Genomic DNA, 6,429 nt, shown 5'->3' on the forward strand with positions numbered 1-6,429 from the left:
CTTTATTGTAATGAAAAGTCTCATTTAGCAAGGACTCTAGCTAGAATGGCATCAAGGAAAATTATGGAAGCAGTGATATACTTTCGATCACCAGCCTCCTTCCAAAACACATGTGACCTTGAAAAGACCATAATGAAGAGACATGTCAATTCCGCACATGAAAGGCGACTTAATCGAAACCAAAAATTGCAAAGCATTGTAAACCCATCTACCAAAAACCAAAGTTCCTATAAACCCTATGCTCCATCATACAATGCAAAGCATTTCCAACACAATTATTCAACTCGTCACAATTATTGAACTCATCATATAAAATTGCCGCCTGAATGCATGCGATGTTCCAAATATGGTGAAACTAGCAATTGCACCGAGAGGTGCAAAGGAACACTGAAAGCTTAAAAAGCTAAGAACAAAAACACATACTAAAAAATTGAAGTGTTAGCAGTGGCGAAATCCATATCATAATGGGACCTTCAAAGCCATAATACAAATTTCTGCGAGCACTTTACAATACCTTATGGAGTTCCTAAAATGCCCAATCAGACGTGCAACTCCCTTTCATTCTGATCTCCCTTCCTCATAAGAAGTTGCCAAAACAATAAATTCCATGGATTATGTCTCATTTTGGTACACGATGGTTCGAGGCAAATTCTCTGGTTCTACGTGTAAGTTTCACCACTTTTCTATTTTTTGCAGTACTTGTTGTGCTCATGATCGGAGTAAAGGACGAGAGAGATTTTTGAGATAGTTGGCACCATGGTGGATGGATGGAAAAGATGATGGGTTGGTTCACTCTGCTTTTGATGTGCATGTTTTTCATTTCAAATGATGTTATTGGTGTTTATGAGAAACTATGCAAATTTGGTTCAGAATTGTTTTTGCTTATTCAAGTGGTTTTATTGTTGGATTTCACTCATGCATGGAATGATTCTTGGACTTCAAAGGACCATCAGCTCTGGTACCTGGCCATGTTGCTTGTAACTCTTGTGTGTTACATTGCAACATTTTCATTCTCAGTATATGTCTTCTACTGGTTCAGTCCTTGGGGCCATGGGTGTACTTTAAACACATTATTTATTACTATCACAGTAAGCATTTCGTTTTGCAATTGCTGCATTACATCCTTCTGTCAATGGAATCCTTCTACCAACTTTAGTGATCTCACTCTACTACACATATTTGTGCTACACTGGACTAGCCAGAGAGCCGAGGGAGTATATTGAATATTGCAATGGTATAATTGCAGGAGGTCAAAATGACGATGGGAAAGGGAAAACTTATATTTATAGGGGCGATGGCATAATTGGAATGATTACAAAAATTTTTTCACTTGTGTATTCTATAGTAAGTGTTGGTTCTAACTCAAGTAAATTGAAAATTGAATCTGCAAGAGATGACCCTGTTTCCGAGAAGACCCCTTTGCGATGACCCTGTTTCCGAGAAGACCCCTTTGTGCCTGTACGGATTTGATCATGAGAAGTAGAAAGATGAAAGCAAGCATATCTAATATTTAAGCTGACAGGCATCTCACCTATTGGAGTTGGGCACTTTAATGATTTTACTAATCAAAAAAATTGATCGGAGGGTTTGAATTTAAAGATGCGAGTATATTCTCGTAGTTGCCACAATATCAATGGATTGAATTCAAACCACTAACTTTCGTGCATATCTAAATCACATGATTAAACCTTGCTTAAATTAATTTTTTACAAAGCTCCATTAAAAATTTACCATGCCATTTGTTAATTGACACCTATCAGGATTAACCATAATGGGAAGACTGCAAAATGTAACACACACCTTACACATACACTTGGCATAGTAGTGGAAAGGTGTATTTCTGAATAAGATGATCATCAGTTTCAAACCATTGGTAACGTGTGTCCAATTCTAAATAACAGGTGTCTGTAAGTTAAAAACTAACTTAGGAAGATAAAGGGCGTTTTCTCTTAACAACATGTTTAACACTTCTTTAAATTTCCTTGTAAAATAACCTATTATACATTTAGTTAGAAATAAGAAATTTTCCTTAATCTCTTTCTTATTAAGCTAGAAAACATATGTTATCATTTAATCTTTAATTTTTTCCCTGGCAATAAACTTTGTGAATGTAACTATATTCACATTCTTTTAGGATGAAAATTTACAATGCCAATTAATTTGTATTTTTTTAAGAAGGATTATTCTGCATAAGTTTTTTGGCATTCACTCATTTTATGAATCTCCTAATTTCAATTGACATTTAATAATTTATTTTCTGTTGACTTATATTTTTCATTGTACCAACTATTACAAGCTATCTTATTGTATATTTTTGTACCTATCTTGAAAGCATTCTTTCTTTATCCACACATAGGTAAATTTCACTATTTTCTCATAATTTACTTTATAATAAAATGATTTGGAGCATATAAATTATGTAATTATAAAATTACTTCAAATATAATATAAAATATAATTAGATATTGAGATAAACTAATGATTAAATATTGTGAATATGTAGATATTGGAATAAAATAATGAAGAAATGTGTTGAATATGCATATGTAGATATTGATATATAATGAGATGTCAATATATAATAATTTAATCATTATGAAGTTTTTAAGTTGTTAGAAAATTTAATTTAAAGGAAGGACAAATTAATTTTTGAGTTTATGGATGAACTAATATATTAATAAATAATGATAAATATCTTCCTTTCCTTCTCTATTTGATTCTGGAATTAATAATTAGTTTGCTAATTAATTGATTTTCCTTAGATATTCCCCTTTAATGTAATTAGTCTACAATGTGCAACTGGAAAAGCCTCATAGAAGATTCTCTATTATGTCATTTTTGAATTCTCCATTTTATACTTCAAAACTCCTTTATATTCTTTGATTAAATAATTCATTTTTTCTTTACTTCTCTTACTTCCACTTAATATATATCACTTTATTTTCTTTTATTATATATATATATATATATATATATATATATATATATATATATATATATATATATATATATATATATATATATGGCTTAAATAAACTTTAATTAAAATAATTTTAATATTTATTTTCAAAAAAATGTTTTTTATCAAACGACTCTACCAAACACAGTACGGTGATTTGGTGGTTGGCATATTAAACACTCTATGTAATTCAATAAACTTTATTCACTTGCATGATAATTGTTTTTATACTCTAGTTGATTTGCTTTACAACCTTAACTAATTTTCTAGAAATGAGAATTTTGGTGATTTTAGTTTTGTTTTTCCAATGGTATGATATTTTTGTTGTTGCTTCCTGCATGAATATACACCACTCTTCCAACAAATTGCACACCATTGATAACACTTTTCTTTTTTTAATTTAGGGTAAGATTAAATGAAAACAAAAGTTAAAGTTAATAGTGTGTATATTTTTAATTATTTAAAAAATTTCAGGGATAAGAGGGATAGTGTGTATATTATTAATTATTTAAAAATTTTGAGTGATAAGAGGGATAGTGATAATGATAGTCATAGTGATAGTGATAAAGATTTTTCTACCATTTTAAAATTTAGATATGAAAGTATAGTATATGTTTTTTTTTATATTTAATTATATCGCAATAAGATCATTTCAAACCATTGGTGACCTGTCCAATTCAAAATAACACTTGTCTGTGGTTTCATTAAATTGTACATCAATTTCACCATTCCAGCAATTGTTCCAATGATCTGCAATGGAAATAATAACTCCAAAAAACAGGTGTCCATCAATTTCACCATTCCAGCAATTATTCCAGTAATCCGCAATGGAAATAATAACTCCAAAAAACAAGTGTCCATCAATTTCACCATTCATGCTCTTAATAATAACCCCGCCACTCCATCTCTGATTGTAACGTGGAGGAATAATAGAATAACTCTCCCACTCCATGCCCGATTGTAACCTTGAGCAATAATAGAATAACACCGCCACTCCATCTTGAGCGTTTCAAATTGTCATTAAATATTTATTGTGCTTATTATTCATTACCATTCCATCTATTATAATCAAAGGCTCCATGGATGCATGCATTTCTTTCTTAGTGCTTGAGTTGTTGAAATTGTTGAAGGATTACTGGAACGATTGCTGGAAGGATTACTCTAAAGATTTGAAGGGGCTTCTCTTATCTGCTAAAAAAGGTGAAAAATCTTTCATAGCCTTCATTTTCTCTACCTAATGTTTTTTCAGGTTTCCTTCAAGATTCATTGGAGGAACCCTTTCTTAGTGATTGCGTTGTTGGAATTTTTGAAGGATTGGTGCAAGGATTACTAGAACGATTTGAAGGGGCTTCTCTAGGCTTCTATCTCCTAAGAAAGGTGCACAATTTGTTTTGTTACCTATATTTGTTTTCAATGGCCACTGTTAACTAGATTTGTCATTACTTTAATATGGAATGGCTTTGTTCATTTTTGTTGAAGTCTTGTTGAACAATCCATACCAAAAATAAATAATATATAGATTAATGGCATCCATTGTTCATATTAAAAAAAAAAAAACCTAACCCTAAACATAGCTAGCCACTTTTGACCACATTGTATGCACACAGGATGTAGAGCCATGATTCCAGAACAAAGTGAAATTTCTCACCATTTGGGAATGAGAGGCTAATCTCCGCTTGCACTGTATATTGTACAGTGTCTCCATTAGCCTCTTGCTTTCCTGTTTATTACACCCTATCTCTGAGATCAACATCTTACCTTAAAAAAAAGTGCATCAATACAATGTGTTGGGCAAGTGCATCCATGTCATCCCAACATATGCAACATGTTTAATACCTTTAAATAATTGTGTATTGGCTTTCTAGGGTGTAACAAGATTGTTTTTATTTAACAATAAGCATTTGTCAGGAATCTAGATTCATATATTAAAATTATTTTTCATATATATTTAATTAACTTGAAAAGCTTATTCTACAACCCAGTAACTCGTGTTATTATTTGATTTAATATTTCATTTAAAATAGCATTAAAAAATGACAATGCTCCATTAAAATCAATATTACTATCAAAATTATATAAAAAATTAAACTACAGGCTCCTAAAAAAACTGCTCCCCATTTCTACAAGAAAATGGTGAGCAGGTGTAGAGAGGGAAGGGTCTCGACTCTCACCCAATGCTCCGCAAGATGACGGGATGGAAACAAGGAACAATGACAATCGTTGACGTACAACTACAGTAACTGTACCAATGTGCCCATGACTTCTTTTTCATTCATTGTTCGGTCGAATGCCGTGTGCACATGTTTTATTTTTAAAGTAAGTTGATGTATGTTTAAAATGTGGAATAGCTGTAAATGAATTTAATTTATTGGAGCATTTCAATTTAATATTTTAATAAAATTATATATTTATGAGAAGGGATATGTAATTTTTTTTACAAACTAATGAAGGTTTTTTATTTACAATTTATGAGGTGTATTGTTGAAACTTTTATTTAATAAATTTATTATTGTAAATCTATAGTTTTATGATTTTGATAAGTTAATAAGTTATTAAAATATATTCGGTTTAAGACTCAATGTTCTTTCTATGGTTGCAATGTTGGTTAAATTTGATTTTTTTTAAACACTAATGTTGTTTTTATGTACAAAATTGTATATCTCTCGTCTTAAAATGTCCTATTTTGTTCTTCTTCATTAATTCAATGTGTGCAATTTAGATGTGTTTTTTTCATTTATGTTGCTTTGCTCCAATGGAAGTGTTACTATTTTATATCTCTCTCTTGCATTTGTGATTGTTGTGGTATTTTGTGTGGATCCCTTCACTTTGTTCACATCTTTCATAAATGAAAATATTGTTTACATTTATAATATTATTGTTGGGATGTCATGTTCTAGGTGTTTATATCAATATTCTTGAGATTTATACAATTAATATAGTCATGTATTGATATCAATGTATTTATGGCTTAAAATTTATTTATTGTTTATAATGTAATGATATAAATGTGTTATTATTAATGTAATGATGATTTATCATGTTTTAATGCTTTATAGTTTGCAATGTGGTTCTTATATTGGTTTTGGTTTATGTTTTTTATTATTGTTTTGTGTTATAGCATTATTTATGTTTATAATATTGATGCCATGGATTTAGGGCTTAGGTTCGGTTTACTATTTCTTTCGGTTTATAATATTTAATAATTATGTTTATTTGTTCTTTAAGTTTGTAATATTAATAATTCTTTCAGTTTATCATTTATTCCCTTTGGTTTATTAATCCCCAATATTAAGGTTTAAATAATAGTCCTAAGGTTTAATATTAATCCCTTACATTTACAATGTTTATCCCTTCAATTTATTAACTTGTTTCTTTCATAATATTAACAATCCCTAGGTTTTATTGATCCCTTAGGTTTATAATATTCATAGTCACGTGGGTTGATCAATCCGTTGGGTTTAAAAAATTAA

Source organism: Pinus tabuliformis, chromosome 7, assembly GCF_031772625.1.
Source record: "Pinus tabuliformis cultivar Carrire ecotype Pingquan chromosome 7, CPIR1, whole genome shotgun sequence".
Classification (NCBI taxonomy): domain Eukaryota; kingdom Viridiplantae; phylum Streptophyta; class Pinopsida; order Pinales; family Pinaceae; genus Pinus; species Pinus tabuliformis.